Here is a 20,078-nt window from a genome sequence, read left to right as displayed (position 1 = left end):
CTTAATTGGCCGGCGTTATTATACAGTCAATATTTTATATTTTTTATATAGTAAAAAAAATCCACAAGGCCATCTAATATCAAAGCCCAATAAGCAGAGCAAATAAAAACGAAGCAAATCTGGCGCAAATACTCTCGTCCGAGGAAATATACACGAGATAACGGTCGAGCCAGATTTTTGCCAGCTCCATAATACACGAACACACGAGCGGATCGTTTGGATGGGCGAGAGGCTTTTTTCGCGGAGGATATCAAGTCTGGCACAGGCCTCGGCATACCAATTAATCGAGCGAGAGGTATAACGACGCGCTCTGAAAAGTAATCAGCTGCGTATAGGCAAGCTTACTTTTTACTGCTGGGCGTGTTTCGGTCGCCAGCCGCGAGGCTGCTACTGGCTTGTTAGGACGATATTACATCTGCCTCGGATTTGCTTCTTTACCGTCGCGGGGATCTGGCGCTCCCTACTTTATCCCCGCGCTGCTAACGCAGGTTTCCACATTTTTTCAGCGGGAAATGTTCAATTTTTTTTCGGCGGATTACGTACGTCGTGCGTTTTGAAAGGTGGATTGTTATTCGATGATTTTGTTGATTAGTCATTTTTCCAACGAGGTATAGGACTGAAGTGTGGGAAATAAGCGTTCAAGAAAGCGTACGAAGTATTGATTTTCCATCCGTAGAGAGATGGAGGATTCTAAAAGTGGGAGAATACTGAATTCGCAAAAATCAACTGCATCCCAGCATTCTTGATTGATATTAGTTATTCAAGATCTGAAATAACTCGACTTGCTCGCATGAATGGCCTAGACGCATAAATTATTCCAATTCCGGTTTGAATATTCATCCCTCGAGATCTGATCCTCTGATGCTCTTCACTCGTCTTAATAATTGATCGTTAACGCTTTTCACCCAACATAAGCTATTTTTCATTTTGAACTATGATTATTATATCCGAAAATTATTGGATAAATTTTGCAAATTCCCGTTTCGCGGCAAAAATTTCTCGCGGTTCAATAATCCCAGGAAAGAAGTTTCCCTCTAATAAAATTACCATCGTCGCTTTTTCAATTCTTGCACATAATTTAGGTCGCATACAAGCAGATTATTTTACAGAACTATACGCTAACTCTTGCTCATCCCAGCGTGCTAGGTAATCCCTGCGCTGAACTCCGACGACAAAAATCAGAAAATGTAATAACTTATAGCAGAGCTTGACCTTTACCCCCTTACCCTTCGCTTGGACTAGAAACGAAATACTTAAAATTGAAAATTCGACACACAATAGTACATTATGCAACAAGGGTCGAAAGTAGCAAATTTTTCCCGCTGGTGGGTTTACTGCCCTAGCGAGAAGATTTTTCACGAGGGTGCGTTTACTGTCTGAGAGAAAAATCTTCTCGCGAGGGCAGTAATCACCAGCGAGAAAAAATCTACTTTCGTCCCGTGTTGCATATAGTACTTTATTCCACTCTCGACTAAAATGGTTACTATTTGTCTCTGAAAATCGAAGTCGACGTGTTTTTATATATTATTGTTTCATTTATTTAAAAAAATATATATATATTTCTTTTACCCCGCACATTTTATTTTTGCCCCGCTAAATTTACTTTCGCCCCGCTGATTTTACTTTTCCCCCGCAAACAGGTTTACGGGAAAAATATGCTACTTTTGCCCCGATTTTCAGACGCAAAAAGTGGCCATTTCGGTCGGGTGTGGAATAAAAGTACATTGCACCGGCCGCTGCAAATTAGAATAATTACTCGTTAACGACATGCATTCCGAGAATTCAGAGCCGAAGCGCGGAAGAGAGAGAAAGCTGAAAAAAGTGAAAAAAGCATAGAGGAGAGCGCGACGTTCCGCGCTATTGTAAATTCGCGAGATAACGGGGCGCGGTATGCGCGCGGTACTTTTAATTAAAAAAGCGCCGCGCGTATTATACGCGTAGAGGATAAAAACAATCGCGTTTTTCACGCGTCGAACTTCGCGGAAAACTTCTTACCTCGTGTGTATGTCCGGGCCCTGTTCTCCGCTCGAATTATGTTGTTTCTCCGAAGAGCGCATTGTGCGCGCCCCCGGGGCAACGGAATGTAGTTTGTCGTCGGCGGTATTCTTTGCGCTTTATATGCGTACGGGAAATTTATATCGCTGATTAGCCAAACGACGACTACGACTAGGACGAAGAGAGAAACTGAAAAGTTTCTCTTTCCAAGTCGCGCGCGCTCTATGGCCTTTGCGAAGCGCGCTTTTCTTTCACCTCGCGGCTTTTTGCATGGTCGGCGACGACGCGCATAATGAGGCAATTTAGTGACAAACTCATTATAAATTGTAACAGCGATATGCACACACTTCGCCCTCGCTCCTCTGTCGATTGCTCGCGCTTAGCTTACAATGACTGAGATAATTGCGCCTTGTGTCGTAGGAATGCTCGGGAATGTTCTCTTTTTAGTTATGCGGATTATGTTATAGATTATGCGCGCGGTGAGTGTTTCTTTAATCTTTGGCCTTTGTGCGCGAATACCGTGAATCGTTGTACGCATCGGGAGATTTTAATGAGTACGCGGTTATCGAGTTTGTCACCCGAAAGCTCGAGGGCACGGAATAAATCGTGAGTACACTAAAGTCTAAGCTCGAAATTAAAAAGACCTCACGGCATCGCGCAGGTATTCTCGGGAAATCGCGCACATGCCATACTAATTACCCAATAACACAGCAGCGGCACCTGTTACACGCATAGAGTCGTCATAAACGAACGACACGGCCGATCAGTCAGCGGGATAATGTCGCGGGAACGAGCCTAATAAGGCACCTGCTAGATTCCCGCGTATAATTGAATCCGACGAATAAACGCAGGCTGGCGTTATTGCGAATGAACTGTACACAACTGCGGCTTTGTCGGACGATATGAGGCTGTGATGAGTTTTTGATTGCGGTCGACAAAAATCGGAGCTTGCGGGACTATGCGGGGGGCACGTGTGCGTAGTCTGTACGAGCGAGTTATGTGCGGCAAAATAGAAGAGTGGATCGTGTGGCTGACGAAAATTGGCGCTGTGAACCCGGGCGGATGCTTGATTAATGGGTTATTGGTTTTAGCGAACACTGCAGGGTTTATCAAGCCCAAAATGGCGAGAGAAAGACAGTGGAATGGGTGGAAATTGAAAAAGATTTTCAGTATTTAATCGACTTTTATAACCTGCTGCTCTTATCGTCGTGTTTACCAACAAATGATCCTTTTAAACCCTACATAAATCTACATGTTTACAAAAAAAAAGTATATTGAAAACCGAACACTAGATACAATCTCCTTCCAATATACCCTCTTTTCTCTCTAAAAAAACTCTAAAGGTCTTTGTGTATACATACTTTTTACATACACCTCGAAGCTTTCCGAGTTATGATAGCCTCGCTGATAACCAGTCGACGTAGGTCTGGTACACACTACGTGTGGATATAAATTGTGTTTATGCTTGCGCGCGTATATTTAGGTTCGTAAATTCATTTGTACCGACGCGCACATGTGACCGGCTCGAAACAGGAAATTGCTCGTCTGCTCACACTTTATCGCGCGCTATATACAAGCTGAGCTTTCGACGCGCAGCTACTCATTTGTTCGTTAAAGTTTGCACTGGTGCGTCTATTTGTAAACTTACACTTTCAGCGAAACGTGGTGCACGCTTTTTTCTTCCTTTTTTTAAATAAGCTTTTCGGATGCGAGGAGTTGAGAAACTTGTTTGGGCATATTAAAACAATATATTATGGGGACATCTTATTGCGAAGTATGAGGAAGCTTCGTGTAAAACGAAAAGTTTTACGATCAAAAATACGAAACCTTGAAGCATGGGTTGTTTTTAAAACTTTGTCGTTATTTTCGGATATCGGAGCTTTTTTCAGCGAGTGAAAAATAATTATACTCCAGTTGTTTTTTATCTTCTAGAACTCTCTCTGGTAATCTGCCAGAATTTATTTTCTCTCTTCGTAACGTAACCATAATCTATACACTTGAACCCTTTAATTATTCTCAATAATAAAAATTTTAAATATAAATTGTATCTGCAAGCTCTTCAATTATTAAAAAAAAAATGTACCGTGTATGCACCGCAAAAATTAAAAAATAAAACTATTAACTCCTAACAAACACACACCACTACCTAACAATCAGAAACCACCTGCAAGCTCCAACACCTTGCCTAGTGCTCCGCTAAACGCGAACAGCCCGGTGTCGTCCACCCGCTGCGCGAATCACGATAACGTCACGAGACCGCGACACACCGCCTCATAATAGCCCCTTTTTCCTCTCCGTACACATGTCCCAGGTGCGCGAAGCCTCAGTGGTACTTATACGCGCAAGAGAGCTTTTGTGCGGCGTCCTGTTCTCTCTCACTCCCGCTGCGAGTAGCCGCCCTAACTCGACGAGGATCTCCGGCTGGGATCAGATAAGCGTCTTTGCCCGAGAGTAGAGTACAGTCTCTCCGCGTAGCCCTTGGCGAGCGAAGACCCACGGAAGTTGAGAGGCCGGAGATTAAGTTATGCTCCGCGATTACGCGGAATTAATTAAATGTAGTACTTGGGGAGCTGGCTTTATTCGTCGATATAGATTGTCAGTCAGTAGCTCCGATCATGCTTCCGATAGATGTTCGCGTCTTACCAAACGCGCCTCGTTCGACTTATTCGCGAAATATGTAAAGCTTCTTCTTCTCCATCGAAAATGATTACAGTGAGAATTCAAAGGCGAAAATTCAACCCAGCACTCTTCAATTCCTTACACCTCTATCGATATTCCTCCAGCGAATACGTCTCCGCGTTCATTGAAAAATATTTATGCATTTTCCCAGGGCTCCGCACTCGTTAACGCTCGCAAGCTCTTTCCGTCAACCGAATCACAATCGCGCGACGCTCTTTTCATTCTTCAAGATCCCTCGCGCTCTTCCTCTTCTCCCCTCGTCGTGTCTTCCGCGCGCTGCCGCTTGTTTATCGCGAGCGCACGCGAGCTTTAAAGTGCTGCCACGTTTTGCACAACGCGTCGGTGAAAAATGCACGCTAGTAGTCGTCGGATTTTTGAGGATGTGAAGAGAAGCAAGGTTTTACGGTGCTTGGACCGCTACGTGCACTACTCGAGGAGAAGAATTTCGTCTGCGCTGATTTCGGACGACGGGCCTCGAGAAGCTTTGTTTTGAAAAGTGGGCGATGCGCTTTTTCCAGGCTTTTAGGCCACAACCGAAAATTTAAAGCCGCATGTGCTTTTAAGGCTTTTACGTGCGAGTTTTTAATTATTATTACAAGAAAATTTTTCAAATAATCACATCTCACGCCCACGCCGTCCTATTCATAAACAACTCACTGGTACTAAATTAAAACACGCAAGCTCTCTAAAAATCGTGTCTTAATCGTCCTCGAAATTCACACAGGTATAAACAACGCGGCTCCCATTAAAAGCCCTGCGAGCGTGTATGAAGGTATTCAGCGTTGTATACAACCCCCGGACGCGCATATTTTTTCGTTCATTCTGCGCCGCTTTTTTTGCAAATTCCAGCGTCACAATAAGCGAAAAGATAGCGTCAATCATGAGAACAGCGAGACGCGAAACGAAATTGCGTTGTCAGCCGCGCGTCGCAACACGAGCTAGAGAGAGAGAGAGAGAGGCGCAGTGGTGGCCATGCTGCGGTGGGTGGCGGTCGGTACTCGGAAATCCTCTCCACCTGTTGCCAACAATATTCTCATGGAAACGAAGTTATGGGCCACGGTTTCCGCCTAACAGGCGGTGCGCTTCCTTGTTTTGTCGTTTCTTGCTGTTTTTTTTTTTCGAATTTTCGCGCGCAATCCTTGCCTCACTGGGACAAGCAGTTTCTTTGCCTAATTTCTCTTCTCTAATACGTACCTTTAGTGCCTACTGCCTCAAAACTTAATTAACAAGTCTGCGCAATAATTCATCAAGCTCCTTTAATTTCACGATAAATTCGTTCGTCTTATAATATGCGAAAAAGCTCCTTTGTCGAATCAAGCCCAACATAGCATTGCAAGCTCTCGAAACAAAGCATCCCCAGCAAACAAATCTAATCAAACGAGATCGCTTTCGTTACGCTTCGCCGACGCCAAATGAGATTTCTCTCAAAACAATGCGCAGCACGGCAAAAAAAGCTTGATTCCAGTAGATAAGGGCCGGCATCACTCGGCCGCGCGCGATGTAAGAGGCAACAACGACGCAGACTAATTTCTTTCTCCAGCGCCGTAGCTTTAAATCGCGCTGGATTTTAATTAGCACCCCGTCGTCTTAGGAGCTTTCGCGACGGGGTTTCGCCGCCTCGCAATATTCCGTGGGTAATGAACGGGGGGAGGAGGTGGGGGGAAATCTCGAGCCTCAGGGGGGTATATGACGCTGCTGCTGCTGCCGCTTGATACCTGGGACTCGATAACATTGACTCTGGCGTCAGCAGCGGGTGTCCTATTGACTCGAGCTTCGCTAACGGGGGAGAGGGAAGGATGCGAAGTGACTGCGCTCGCGGAGGAGTCAAGATTGCCGCGCGAAAAACAATGACCGGCCCGCGCGCGCCGCACCGTAATTGAATTTTCGTTTGGCTCGCGCGTGAATCGCGATAAATATATACTACTCGCCTCTGAGCTCGATTAGTCTTGGAATGGAGCGTTCGAGGGAATGGATTTTCAGCCACCGGGAAACCGGTGATTATCGGATGCAAGTTTGACCTACTGCTGCTTATGAGCATGTATTAGTATCTATAAAATGGAACGAGCTTTTTTACTGTCATTATTACTTGTTCACAGGAACAGAAGGTTCAAAGATTAGAAAAAAGTAGCGCACAAAGCATTGCAAGCGTTTGTTAATCATCGAGTAAAGAGACGATCGTCGTAAAACGATTGTTATAACGTTTGCGCCATCGGGCTAAGTGCAGAGAGGCAGGAGGCTGCAAAGAAGTTAATAATTTACAGCGACAAGACACGAGTCCCCCGTTATTGCCCCATAAAGAAGCCATTCCGCAGCTATGGTTTTCCCGTTTACCACGTGAGCTCCTCTCGAGCTTTATGTCGCCCCGCGTGTTCGGGAGGCCTCGAGCTAGCAAAAGCTCCTTCGACGACGGCACCAGCTGCTCGGGCTCCCCGCGAATCTCACTCGGCCGTTGATATCTTTTTTCTCCGATGATATGACCTGTAACACGAGCTTTTAAGTTATTTCTGTTCTTTTTAGATTTACGCTATGGCGTCTCCTCTCTTTCATTTTTGATATTCTCTCTTCAATCAACGAATCTCTCTTCCATTCACAAAACTTGGAGTACATTTATACCCGACTATCCGCAGCGAGCGACTCAGTGTAGATGTCGTAGACGGAGCATAAACCATCCGGGCGAGCACGACAAAGCTTCAAAATTATTAACGACCTGAACCACCTCCAAGCTCTTCTACATCTCCCCTAACTCCGTCGTTTCAAAGTCCGCTGCACAGTCCGTCAAGATTTTCTCACGATGCGAGAATTCCGCCGCGCTTCCTCTCGTCCGTCGCGTCTTTTGGCTCTCGCGCTAAAGCTCGCACGACGAATCTAATTTAGAAGCTCGCGCGGTATGAACGGCCTCTTAACGGCTTCTCGCAGACGCATTAAGCTCGCTAACGTCCAGCAGCAGCGACACAAGGAAGATCGGCGAGAGGGAATATCGTTGCGTAACTTTCCACAAAGCCGATAGCACCGCGAAAGGCAGGAGTCTTTGATTTACAGCCCCCGAGCTTGCGCGACGAGTTCTGCTCTCCTTCGTTGCATGCGTAACGAATGGATGCGATGCGCGGCTCTGTGTGTGCAGTGCTTACTCGTTACACGAGATATTTCAATCTCACGCTTGCGCGTCTCCGAGGAAGAGAGAGCTGCTCTCTGTGCGACGCCGATAGCGCGGAAATAGGAGTGTTGTGAATTTTAACGTTTTCACTCGATGATCCGCGACTCGGGTGAGCAAGCTTCGCGCGTTAATTAATATGCAAGACGCTGCGCGTTGCCGGGGACCCGAGCTTGGGTTTGTTAAACCTGTCCGCTTCCGGTAAATTGTTAAGAGGTGGAGGCGATTTTAAAGAAAATTTCGTGATATCTAATATTTTCATCATTTTTCTGTTACAGGTAAGTCACCTTCCACCACGTAATCGCAAACGCAGCGCGACTTCACACACTTGGTATGAAATTTTCCTTCGACAGCAGCCGAAAATCAATTCCATCGAATCAACCGCCAAACACGTATCACAGTCCAAAACAGCAACAACAACGACCCTACGCGCGCGTTAATGAAACATTCTCGAGAGACGAGTGTATACATATACGTATAAGCGTCGAGTGGCTACTTCGCACTGGCAAATCAGTGCCTCTCCTCTACTCACCAGCTTACAGCGTAGCCAGCTCTCATTGTTACGTCCGTAATAATCCCCTTGTAGCGCGCGCGGCGCAGAGGACTTTCCCGGAGCAGCTCGTAAAGGGAAGAAGGCCAGTGCATGCTCGCGCGGTCTCTCGGTTATATTAACTCTTGCTCTATGGAGTTTAGCCCTGTGTGTGTACGGGAATTATACAGCCCCGGGCCTAGTCGTAAATTTAAAAACGCCCTTCCCGCATTCGACTCGTGCGCACCTGCTCGCTGCTTCCGGAATCTTCCGCGGCCTTGGTTAATTAATTATTGTTAATAAACTGCTGCTGCTGCTGGGGTTATAAGAGATTGTATACGGCCGTTTACGGGCTGTGTGTATACTTTCAATGCGATTTTTATTGCGACTTTTATTAATTGCCAGTCGTCTTGGCCCCGGAAGCTATGCACACTTCGGACGATGTCGTAACTTGCGAAATAATAAGGCTGTTTATATTTACGCTGATTAATACGCACAACCGATTGGATTTATGCCCCGTGATAAACGAGTTTTCTATTATTTAACGCTGCGCGAGGCCGTTTGACCGTGTTAAAAGTAATCGCTTCGCGGACGCATTAAAGAACCCTGTGTAAGAACCATTCCGATAGAGAGAAGCCCTTTTACAAAACGAGCATCCATAAAGCACTCGCAAAAGATCTAGAACAGTAGAATAAATACCAGCAGCTCGGCGTACGGCACGCCGCTTAGTAATTCCCTATCGCGCGGGGAGCGAGAAAAGGGGCGATACTGCAGCCCCCAGAGCGAGTCCCGCTGCCGCATAAATTAATGATCTTTGCGCAAGTATGCAGAAGAGAGAGGGGGGGGATAATTTACCAGGTATTAACTAACGTCGCGCGCTAGCTGCGACGCCGCCCGGCTGTTTATGAACGTTATTAATTAATTTGTATTTGTCGGCCCTGCAGCCGATCGTTACACGCGATAATAGCCAGGTGTGTGTGCGCGCCCGCGCACTGGCGTCTTATTACGTGACTTGTCCCGACGGCTTTAAGTGGCCTATTTGCGGAATCGTTCCTTTCTTTTGCCTCGAACACACGCTAGAGAGCTTTTCTTGGGTGGCAGAGGTGAGACGGCTGTAAAGCAGCGGCCGCAACGTTTGCATCGGAGGGAGAGCGTATAAATCTAGGCTATTTTATGGACGATTTAATTGTGCGACTTGTATTTGCTTTGGACTCTGTATAACGGAGGAATCGCGCTAATTAACCCACTCTCTCTCACTCTCTCTCTCTCTCTCTCTCTCTCTCTCTCTCTCTCTCTCTCTCTCTCTCTCTCTCTCTCTCTCTCTCGCGCGCGCGCGCGCACGCTAGCTAGCCAGCTGATGGTAATAGAAAGCGTTAAGGGGTTGCGTATGCGCGCGTCTAACGAACTATAAATCGAGCTTTCGCAAAGCTCGCTTACTGATATCCCCTAATAGTAATAATTTATTAAACGCATTAATGCCTGGAATAGCTGAAGTTTTTTTCGAGAGCCGTAATCTCCCGGATAAATATTTGCGAGGGAAAGAAATCGCTCGTTGCGCATAAAGTCCGCGTAAAGGGATATTTACGGGGCCCTAACGCGGCCGTTTACATAATCGAACGCGTCTGCGAGAGAGAGAGAGAGAGAGAGAGCAGAGGAGAGCGCACACATACGACGAGGCTCTAACTTTAGTCCGATAGAACGTCGAGGTTTATTAGTTCCGCGAATGTAAACCACTGGTACTAACGCTCTCGGGCGTACTTTTAAGCATGTATTTCGAGCACGACTTCGAAAGTCGCGCCGAAAATAGAAGCAACCCGACGCGCGCGACGACTTCAACTTCATTCCGTGGCTTCTCCGCAAGCACGTTTCTCGCTTTCGAATCCATACGCCACTTTTAGCGATATTGTTTGGGTCGCGAGGGGCAGTTTCAGTCTCCAGAGAGAGAGAGAGAGAGAGAGAGAGAGAGAGAGAGAGAGAGAGAGAGAGAGAGAGAGGGGGGGGGAGAAGCTCACCGGAAGTGCGAGCGCGGAACTCGAAGAGCTCGTAAACACACGTATAACGTGACGTTTAAATGTGCGCGACCGGCTGTCTCTCGGCTGCGTGCGATGCGCATACTTCTCGAGAGGCAGGGCTAGCGCTACTCTTCTGTCCAACTTGTCCACTGACTGACGGCGATATATATTCTCAGGAGGTTCGGCTTCTCGAAATTCGGATAGTCGCGCGACTGGCTGAGGTGTGTCGCGGCGGGTATTCCCCTCGGTACAAGTGGGACGCGATGTAAGCGTTAAAGCGACTACTTGCGCGATTTGAAAAGCCTTCGGGCTGTGTAGACGACTCTGAGTGATATCTCGCGCAAAATTTGCTCGACTTTTAATATGCTCGTATTACTCGCCCGACGTTTTTCATTACTTGATCGCTTGCTGCGCGTCTATATACAAGTCTCGAGTGTCGCAAGCTTGTTTTCTTAAAAAGCTCGAGAGGGCGAGCAAGCTGGCATGAGCTATTTCTTTGATTGCAATTTCCACCAATCACTTTACTTCCTTTTGCCGCGGACGTTTTTTTTCTCTCCCTCCCTGTGCACGCGAGCGCAATGAAAGCCCTTATTGTTTACAATACTGCAGCGCGGCCCTTTGTGATCCTTACGTATATAAACAAACGCAGCCGTTCGCAAATACGTTAGCGGTCCGCAAATGTTCCATTCGGTTACAACGCACATACGCGCCCGCCGGACCTTAAAAGATTAACACCTTTATTCTCTCGCGGCGTTGTAATCCTCGCTCGAATTTTGCAGCCGTTAAAATTGAGTGATTGCTCGCGCGAACGCCATCGACGCCGCACAAACGTATGGACGCGCTGTGTCGTGGTGTGAGCATAAGGTACAGCTCGCGCGGCGCAATTACTCTTAATTAACGTCGAGTGCCACGCCGCGACGCGCGCGGCCAATGTGCCAAACGTCGCCAGAATGAATGAGTTTAGGAGGGAAGACGACGACTCGATCAATCCGCGACCCAAGTCCTTTGGTGAGAGAGGACTGACTTTTGTTTGCGGTGAAATGAGCGATGCTCTTGTTATTTTTTGTAATTACAAATTACGTTGATTACTTTCGAATGCGGGCTTTTAATTATGTTTTATTAAAAATATATACCCGTGACTATAAGAAGTGGGTTAATTAATTAATGCTTTCGCATGCGGCGAGGTGTTTCTTTTTTATCAAGCGAGAATTAGGTAATGGTTTCCCTTCTTCTGAAGTTGTTCTCGAAAACACTTACGGCGAAAGCTGTGTAATCCGCAGCGCTGTGTACACCAGCTAACGATAATAGAGCATAAGAGTCCCACAGATAAAGACCAAAATCAGAGAAGCTGGAACAAGGGGGCGAAAAGTGGGAAACACGAGAAAAAGAGAGCTAAAGAGTTGGAGTTGAAAAACGGAGAGAAAAAAAGGAAAGGAGGGAAGAAAATAAGCCAAATGTGCCTTCGAAAAGAAAAAGTAAGTTGAAAAATATAAGCTGAGAGCACGTCGGTGCAAAAAACGTTAGCGGAGTTTATATCACCGTAAATGGAAAAAGTGTAGTAGTAAAAGCAACGCAACACAGCGTAGAGAAAATGTACTGAAACAATAAGTAGCAGCGAGTGACCGTAGTCGTTATAAAAAACAAAAATAAATGCCCAGTCCGAGATATTCTCTCGAACAACGTCGACTTATCCGAAAAAAGTAAATCCAACTAACTCTTCGCAAAAATTTCATTCACGCCCGAAAACACACGCATCGTGCAGACTCCTTAAGGCAACAATTGACCAGTCCCTGTACTCGAGCCTGCGCAGCACCACTTCCGTGAAAGACTGTCTATACTCGCTTGCCGTCTCGTTTCGCCTCGCGTTATTTGCATGTATATGATCTCTTTGTATATCTAGCGGAGCCGATGCGCGGATCGGCGGGCCAATGCTCCCGCGTCTGATTGTCAGTTTCGTCCCGAGACCGGGTAATTGCGCGTGACGATTTACTCCTCTCTCTCTCTCTCTCTCTCTCTCTCTCTCTCTCTCTCTCACTCGGTATTTTCCCGCTGCGAGAGAAAATTAGCGAGAGACGTCGGGCTGAAGAGTTTCGTCGGGGAGAGATTGAGACGACGCGCCGGTGAGCGTGTATATGGCTGATTGGATTTTTTTTTTTTTGTCAAGCTTTGTTATAAATAATCGCGGTGGATTTTACTTTTCCTCTTCGGCGTGTCGGCTTTTCAGTCGGGAAGCATCGAGATAAAAGCGGATTCGAAAACTCTCCAGCGCAAAAACTCTTCGATCTGTACACGTCGCGCACACCTCGTCAAAGAGATTCGCTTCTCCTTGCGGTATCTCGCTTTGCGCGCCTCGCCCTCGTCGCAAAAACGAGTCGATGATATCGGGCGGAAGACACGAGCGCGAAAGGAGGAAAGAAGTCCTCCTGAATAATTCAGACGGACCGAATCGCAAATCAGGCGTCGCGGCGCTATAGACCGGAGACCGTAATCAGCCGCGGCGCCTCTACTTAGCAGCGAATCCCTCGCACGTACGTGCCTTCGAGCATCTGTTTACTGCACGCATGAAAAAAAGTTTCGAGATATCAGCCGTTTCTCTCTTTGCATTAGGCATGAGAGAACGTCGATGATAAGATGCCGAGGAATAAGGGGAATTTTTCACATGAGAAATGTGCGTTCTTATGAGTGCGGTATCGACGATCGGCACTTCGATTAGGCGCGAGTATAATTTTAGTGACGAGCGAAAAAAATTAATCGCGCAGCGCGGCTTTGTGCGGGTATAACGCAATAATGTCCGATTTCCTGACAGAAAACGCGGAAGCATGAGTAACGTTGATAAATCGTTAATTCCGATCAGGCCGCGCACAATGATTCAATAAAGCCGGTTCCCGACCGCAGGTATCAAATAAAAATTAAACGAAATATATCCCGCTTGTGCGAGAGAGTAAAGGAGGCAAAAAAAGGCACAGAGCCGAGCAAGCCACTTAATTACCCTCTTTAATTACATTTTTACGATAGCGTGCCTCGTGTCCGGGGCTGAAGCAATATGAAATATTGGATTAGGAGACAGAAACAGACTCGAGCCGAGAGCTAAACGTTCTCTTACTTGGCTCTTCCATCTTTTTCTCCCTCTCTCATTCTCAACTTCTTTTCAGCCTCATCTCTTCCTTCTCTCACGGCCTTAACCGCTCGTTATACCGTAGGCTTCTCAGGCTCGTAAGTCGATTAGAGGGAAATCGACCCCTTGGCCGATACGCTCGATTTAGCCGACAAGTTCGCTACTCATGTCACTCTCGCCTGATTTATTTTCAATCGGGGAGAAAATCGGGCGCTCTTTTGGACGAAAAACTTTTCTGGGGAGAGGAACACCGGGGACGATTAACGCAGGGCCGAATTGTGGACGGAGGGGTTCGGATCCGCTGTATTGGTGCGTAGAGCGTTTACAGGGTATAAAGATTGCGGCTTATTGCTTTTGTTTCCGCGTTGGATCATTAGTCAAGTCTTCGTTAATGAATCGTTGCAGATATTGCTCGGGATTCGCAAGGAATAATCCTCGATACTTCTGATTTACAACGGAATTTCGCGCAGCGATCCGTCTTGAAAAAAGTCTTAAAAGCGCTGGGATGATTGATTAATAGCCCGTCAGTGTAAGGACTTTCGACGCACTTAGAGCCGGGAGAAGGAGAGGGGCATTCAATTTTCGCCGTTGCAATATTTTATTCAACCAGCACTTTGGCTCGAAAAATTTTCAAGTTCTTCATTTAATTCGCTCGATTCGTAAAAGGCTTCGGCTGATTTACCGTGATTACCAGGCTTTTAACGCTCGCCGATCAAACCAGCTATACTGCGTTCACAACAATAGCCCACTCTTTATTGCCGATAAAGACGCGATTATCGACGTTTCGTCGTTAAATGCTGCGTAACTGTGCGCGCCTCTCTTTTTTTTTTGCTCTCTTCTTTTTCATAGTCACGCTGCCAGACTGACGCATATTATCTTTGATTACCGATGCTTCTTATTTGACTTTTCGGAAGATGGAAAAAAGTCGACAACATTCGTTGTCAATAATATGTACACGGCTCGGAATCTCTGTGGAGTGAAGCACTACAAGTCCAAGAAGCTACAAAGCTCTGACTAGCGGCAATAGGTGTAGAACTCTAAACCCGCGGCAAAGCAATAAGAGAAAATTACTCTCTCAAATCATGTCCCACGCTCGATCACTCTCCAACGAGCCACCTTCGCATGAGCTACGATCGCTCCTCTCCCACAGCAAGTTTTCCTTCTCGTCCAGGCCCCAAAACCACTCGTTGCGCCTCAGGGCAAGGCGAAAATTGTAAAACATGCCGATGGCCGTCAGGTCGAAATTTCAAGTATCCCAAGATCTCGGCGTCTAACGAACCGCGACTAAGTGCCATACCCCCGACACTCGAGAAAGTCTCGAGATGTGCGCGAGAGTAAGATGATGGCACAGTGGTGGCTCGTAGATATATAGGACTTCGATTGACGCTGATGCGAGTAGCTTGGCCGGTCTTTTCTCGAGAGTTCGCGCCTTGAAGATTCTCGATTGGCAAGCTGGGAAAGCACGGGAGAGACCAAGTTCGAGGAAATTAATGAGCTGGAGTGCTATTACGTGAGCTTTTCTCGGGTTTCTATGGGTCAGAGTTGATTAGATCGTTCGAGCTTTTCTTTCTGCTTCATTTGGTCGAGACTCGTTTAAAAAAAAAAAGATTCTCAAAAAATCGTCTGTCTCTCACCAATAACGGCAGCAATAATCCTCTAATGAAAATAATTGAAAGCTTGAATTATTTGGATTATAATCGGTGTTTTCGCCTGCAAGCTCCTTTCAGCTTCAAGTGTCTCCAATAATCGAGATTCTACTTCAATAATACCACTGGCCCAAGCTAAAGGTATCAGCACTCCATGCTACCGCTCCAATACTGATTTTCCATTTGTGTGATAGCAATATACGTTAGCTGATATTATTGAACATCCACTTTTATTTTATAGCTATTGCTTCCCATCGTGTTCGAACCTATATAATTCTCTCGGCTTTTCCATTTTCCCGATATGTATTTATTACACGCTATTAATATCTTCACTACATGCAATCCACGTACCTTTTAGCCATATAATTGATGTATGAAATATCCCTTTCAATACATAAACTCCAAATAAAAATCGAGGATACATCCCGCAAACTCGATTATCCGCGAATTACAGAGTCTAATTCCACCTATATGTAGATACAGTCGAATGAATTAAGGGGGCACACCACCTTTGAAATTAAAATCAAAATTTTCCATTAAAAATTTATAAATACTTATATAAATGAACCAAATTTTTATTACTATTCTTAGACATAATTACCTTTATTTTGATGGTTTTAGACCTTCTATATACCTCTATAATACTCTATAAATTGATTAAAAAATCAGTAATATGCGTATAAAACTTTTTCTATAAAATTTAAACCAAATCCCCTCATTCATACCATAACTAATGTACTTTTAAACAATATCCTAGAGTTTGAGCTCATTTGGGCCATTCATTCCTTTGGAATCTTACGGTAAGTGAATTATGGACTCCCTACTATACGTAAGTATTATAGAGGTATATAGAAGGTCTAAAACCATCAAAATAAAGGTAATTATGTCTAAGAATAGTAATAAAAATTTGATTCATTTATATAAGTATTTACAAATTTTTTATGAAAAATTTTGATTTTAATTTCATAGGTGGTGTGCCCCCTTAATCCCTGATCTAAATCGCCTTTCCAGAAACAACGGAAAAATAGAGAACTTCACGTCTCCGCTCGTTCCTCATCCGAGTTTACTGATCCGCGCCCGACAAACAATTAGCCGAGTAAAAAATGAGCGCGCCCATAAATCAGCGCGGGCGAACGCAAAATGAATTATAAAGCAATGGGCGATGTCATTAATACACTTCAGCTAAAGACTCGCTCGCCCTCCACTGCGCTGCACGATTGCACTCGTACGTGAGTCTGCGGTATGTGTATACATATAGGTACACACGCATACACGCGTATGTATACAAAGACGTGGACGGAGTCGTTGGCACGTACTTTGACGTGGGTGTCACGTGCCAAGAAGTAAAAAGCCGTTCGCGGAAAATGCGTGGTCGGAAGATGCGATGAGAGAAGTCGGAGGCTCGCGGAAAGAATAGTCGATATCGCGGCCGCCGTGGCAGTACTTGCCGGACTGGTTATACTAGGGAGATCTCTTTAGAAGGGAATATTCTTGCTGTGGATAATTGAGTACGTAATTAGGAATTTCGTTAAATTCGAAGAGATTGTTATCGCGGCTTTTGTAGTATTTTTTGGAAATGATCGTCGGATATCAAACGCTGCATGAAAGTCGAGAATAAATTTTTACTGCGTTTGCGATATTCCAGGAAGATCTGAACCAACAGCATGGTTTATTGAATTCCACGTGCGGTTACTTTTTCAACGTTGCCATCTAAAACAACGACCATTAAGTCGTCTTGCTGCGTGCCATGTGGCAGAGCCGTTTTAATAATACCTTTTTTACGCCTTTTATAAACAAAGGAAATAAACCTGCTATAAAAGTCTGTATCAAAATAAATTCTCTAAAAATGAATTTCCGATAAGCTGTATACTAGAGCAGCGGTTTATAAAAAACAAAAGGAAAATCCATAGCTCGCATTTACTACAGGTCTTAAATCGATGACTTCCACGCAACAAGTCACCCCAACGATCAAAATCAATCAGGCTCACTCCATCCCACGCACATCTCGTTTTTATCGTTGACCTAGAAAAACTACCCTTTCATACCAACCGCGCTTAAGAGTACAAATACGCATGTTCGCGCGTGCGTAGGACCGAACAAAGAAGCGGCTCACTCGAGGAGGTAATTCGGCGTCTCTCAACCCTCGACAATCGCACGCGCGCAGCTTCCCACGCGAAAAATACCGTCCACCATCGCAAGAACTTTTTCCAGGACGATGACAAGTCCGTGCGTCGCTCGCGGATGATGTATCGTCTTCGGGAGCGAGTTCCACGGCTCTAACGACGCGTAACTGTGCCACGAAAAATTCGCTCGACCGGCTAAATGCCGAAGAGTTTTGCTGTTTTTCCTCGCCCCCTGTACGCGCAATGGGAATTCCCTTTTTTTCCGACCGCAGGCCCCGATAGATCGCGAGGATTGTGCGCCGGGGATATGCGCGCGGAATGCCGGATAAATATACAAGTTTTCGAAAATTCAATATCGTTAGAGGTATTTCGCTGATGGGGTGGTATTCCGAGGGGAGAGCGAGCAAGAGAGAGAGAGAGAGAGAGAGAGAGAGAGAGAGAGAGAGAGAGAGAGAGAGAGAGAGGGCAGATGGACCGTGAATGGGTATTCGACGCGAGAATTTGGATGCGGTGTGTTGTATGCTTGAAATGGCAGTCGTTGGAACTTCGATGGCTAGGGAAATTTAATGGAATTTCTTTTGTGGCTTTGCCGAGCAGGAAGCGTAATTTTATATTTCGACGGCTGAACTGCCGCCGCTAAAAGTTGGAATGGAAAGCGAGCTTTTTTGATGACTGGAAGTCCCGACGGTATGGAGGAGCGATGTTCAAGATGAATTCTTTTGCAGAGTCCGCTCATGCTTTGGAAATTGATTGTTTTTTGAAAGCGCGTGAAAGTGGAGAGATCGACTTTTAATTTGCACAATGGAATCAGCTTTGAAATTGACGAAACATTTCCTCAATCATTTCCAAAGCTTTACTCAAGCAAGTTGTTTTTTTTATATATTCGAAACATGAAACTCTTATTTATAAATCGGAATCGATCAAAGCAAATTAACGAGTTACGCACGAGGTATCTGTTTTTTTACTACCCAATCAATTGGTAATCAATAAGTGCACGTACCGATTTAACCAGCTATGTTCATCCTGCTGCTCGAAGGAAAAGCAAACCGGACGGGTGTGTGCAGTGGACACCTCAGCTCGCAAAAACATTGGAAAGTAATCCTCGTAATGGTCCAGGAGCCGAGTCGACGGTCGCTAATTGATGGGCTCGTTGAATTATCGATGAATGGACACATCCGCGTGTGCGGCAATATAAAGCAACGGGGGTCTCTCGCACGTGCGTTATGGGATACAAGAGGGCGGTACAAGAAGACTGCGGAGGAATCGATGTGACTGGAATAATTCTGTGGGACCGCATGAGTAATTAATTCTTTTCTTTGATGCCTTTGATTGCACAAAGGTGGAGTAATACAATTTTTATAAATCGTGTGAACGAATTTGTTTGGCGGTTTACAATCTGACGTGAATTGCAAAAACACGTGGGTTTGAAATAGCGAGTTTTAACAAACGCTTCTACGAACAAAATGCGTTTCCACACCGGTGAACTAATTTTCAGTCATAAGGCACACACTTCAGTTCGCGCAGCAAACAAGCGAATGACTGACTCTGCCGCTGCATCGTCCCCCTGGAAAATTAATGACGCAGACGGAAGAAGGCGCGAGCGCATCGACTTGTAAAAAATGCATTCAATCGGTCGTAAAGCGGAATTGTTTATCGTGGGGAATTGTCCCGCGAGCAAACGTGACTGCACTCGCCCCCCCCCCCCTGAAAATTACTATTGGCACTGCACTTTCCGACACTGTCGAGGGTCAAATCGATAATTTTGCTCTCGGGATCGCAACTTTAGTTGCTTCCTTTGGTTCTGATCTCTTTGCTCTTCTTAATACTGTTTTGGATTTTTCTTTAAAAAATAACTAACAAAAATGAATTTCACTTTTATGTTACAGGTGAGTTGATGAATCAAAAAACAAACCTATTAAACAACCAATTCCAGTTCGGTAAGACGAGACAAAGCATACTATTCCGAATCTGCTTAATCAAACCTTAGAACATCAACTAAAATCCCACAAGAACTCGATATACGAAACGATACAACTCCAAAGATAATAGATCCCATGTATGATAAAGCAACTACAACTTTTGAAAATCCCGAGCACGCGCTCGCGCTTTATTTCAATTTGATTAGCAAGACAATTTGGCCGCGGGGCAAGTTTCTAACAAGTTTAACGACGCAGCGTGTAAGGCAGCTTCAAGTTTCGCGAAAACATCGGGAAATGTGTCAGAGTTGAGGGTAGAAGAACAGCGGCAGCGACGGTAGCTATGCGCAAAGAGAAAGAGGAGGACGACGATAGTAGCTGTAGCAGCAACAGGACGAGAGGTAGAGAAGCGCGTATTCGAGAGGAGGAATTTCTACTCGGCTGCAAAAGTGCATGGGTAACAAGCGAGGACAGTTGACGCGATGGCTATAATTGTCCGATTAAAGCGCAGCTGATAATTATTTCACGATCGCCCGGTTAATCTTCTCCCTCTTTATGCTTCGTCCTTCCCCTCTATACCCGCACGCGAGCTTATACCTATTTTTCTCCTTTTTTCCCCTCGTTATTTGTTTGCTACCGTATTTTTGCTGGCCATCCGGGAATTTATTTGCGGGATGTACGTTCCGCCGGTGGCATATGTTTTGTTGTTGAAAAAAGATTTCGATTCGGGTATAAAGGTATCATTAACTCCGAGCGAAGAGCACCCTTTGTTCGCGCTGATGTTTGATTTCGTTCTCTTTATTTTAGATGTATTTGCATTACGCAGCTTGCTCCATTTTTTCCCCATCAGTTATTTGGGATTTTAGTGTATTCGTTTTCTGTCGCGCGTTTTTCGAGAGTAATGGCTCCCGC

At 45.5% G+C, this 20,078-nt stretch overlaps 2 protein-coding genes across 10 annotated transcripts in view; one reads left to right on the top strand and one right to left on the bottom strand.

Moving 5' to 3' along the window:
• Window positions 1-20,078, top strand: part of LOC100119465 (polypyrimidine tract-binding protein 1) — a 455,850-nt gene that overhangs the window by 201,762 nt on the left and 234,010 nt on the right. The window lies entirely within an intron of this gene.
• The window catches only part of LOC103317263 (probable nucleoredoxin 1-2), a 74,024-nt gene that overhangs the window by 50,063 nt on the left and 3,883 nt on the right, over window positions 1-20,078 (bottom strand). Inside the window, exon 3 of one of the 5 annotated variants that reach the window (XM_031921121.2) lies at window positions 6,809-7,152. The exons of the other annotated variants lie outside the window; for them this stretch is intronic. The gene's annotated coding sequence lies outside the window, so the exon portion shown is untranslated. Of the gene's footprint in view, window positions 1-6,808; window positions 7,153-20,078 lie in introns of those variants that run through there. 5 annotated transcript variants of the gene reach the window in all.

The sequence above is a fragment of the Nasonia vitripennis genome, chromosome 1 (assembly GCF_009193385.2).
Source record: "Nasonia vitripennis strain AsymCx chromosome 1, Nvit_psr_1.1, whole genome shotgun sequence".
Lineage (NCBI taxonomy): Eukaryota > Metazoa > Arthropoda > Insecta > Hymenoptera > Pteromalidae > Nasonia > Nasonia vitripennis.
The sequence above is the reverse complement of the archived record's forward strand: the minus strand, read 5'-3'. Positions and strand labels throughout refer to the sequence as shown.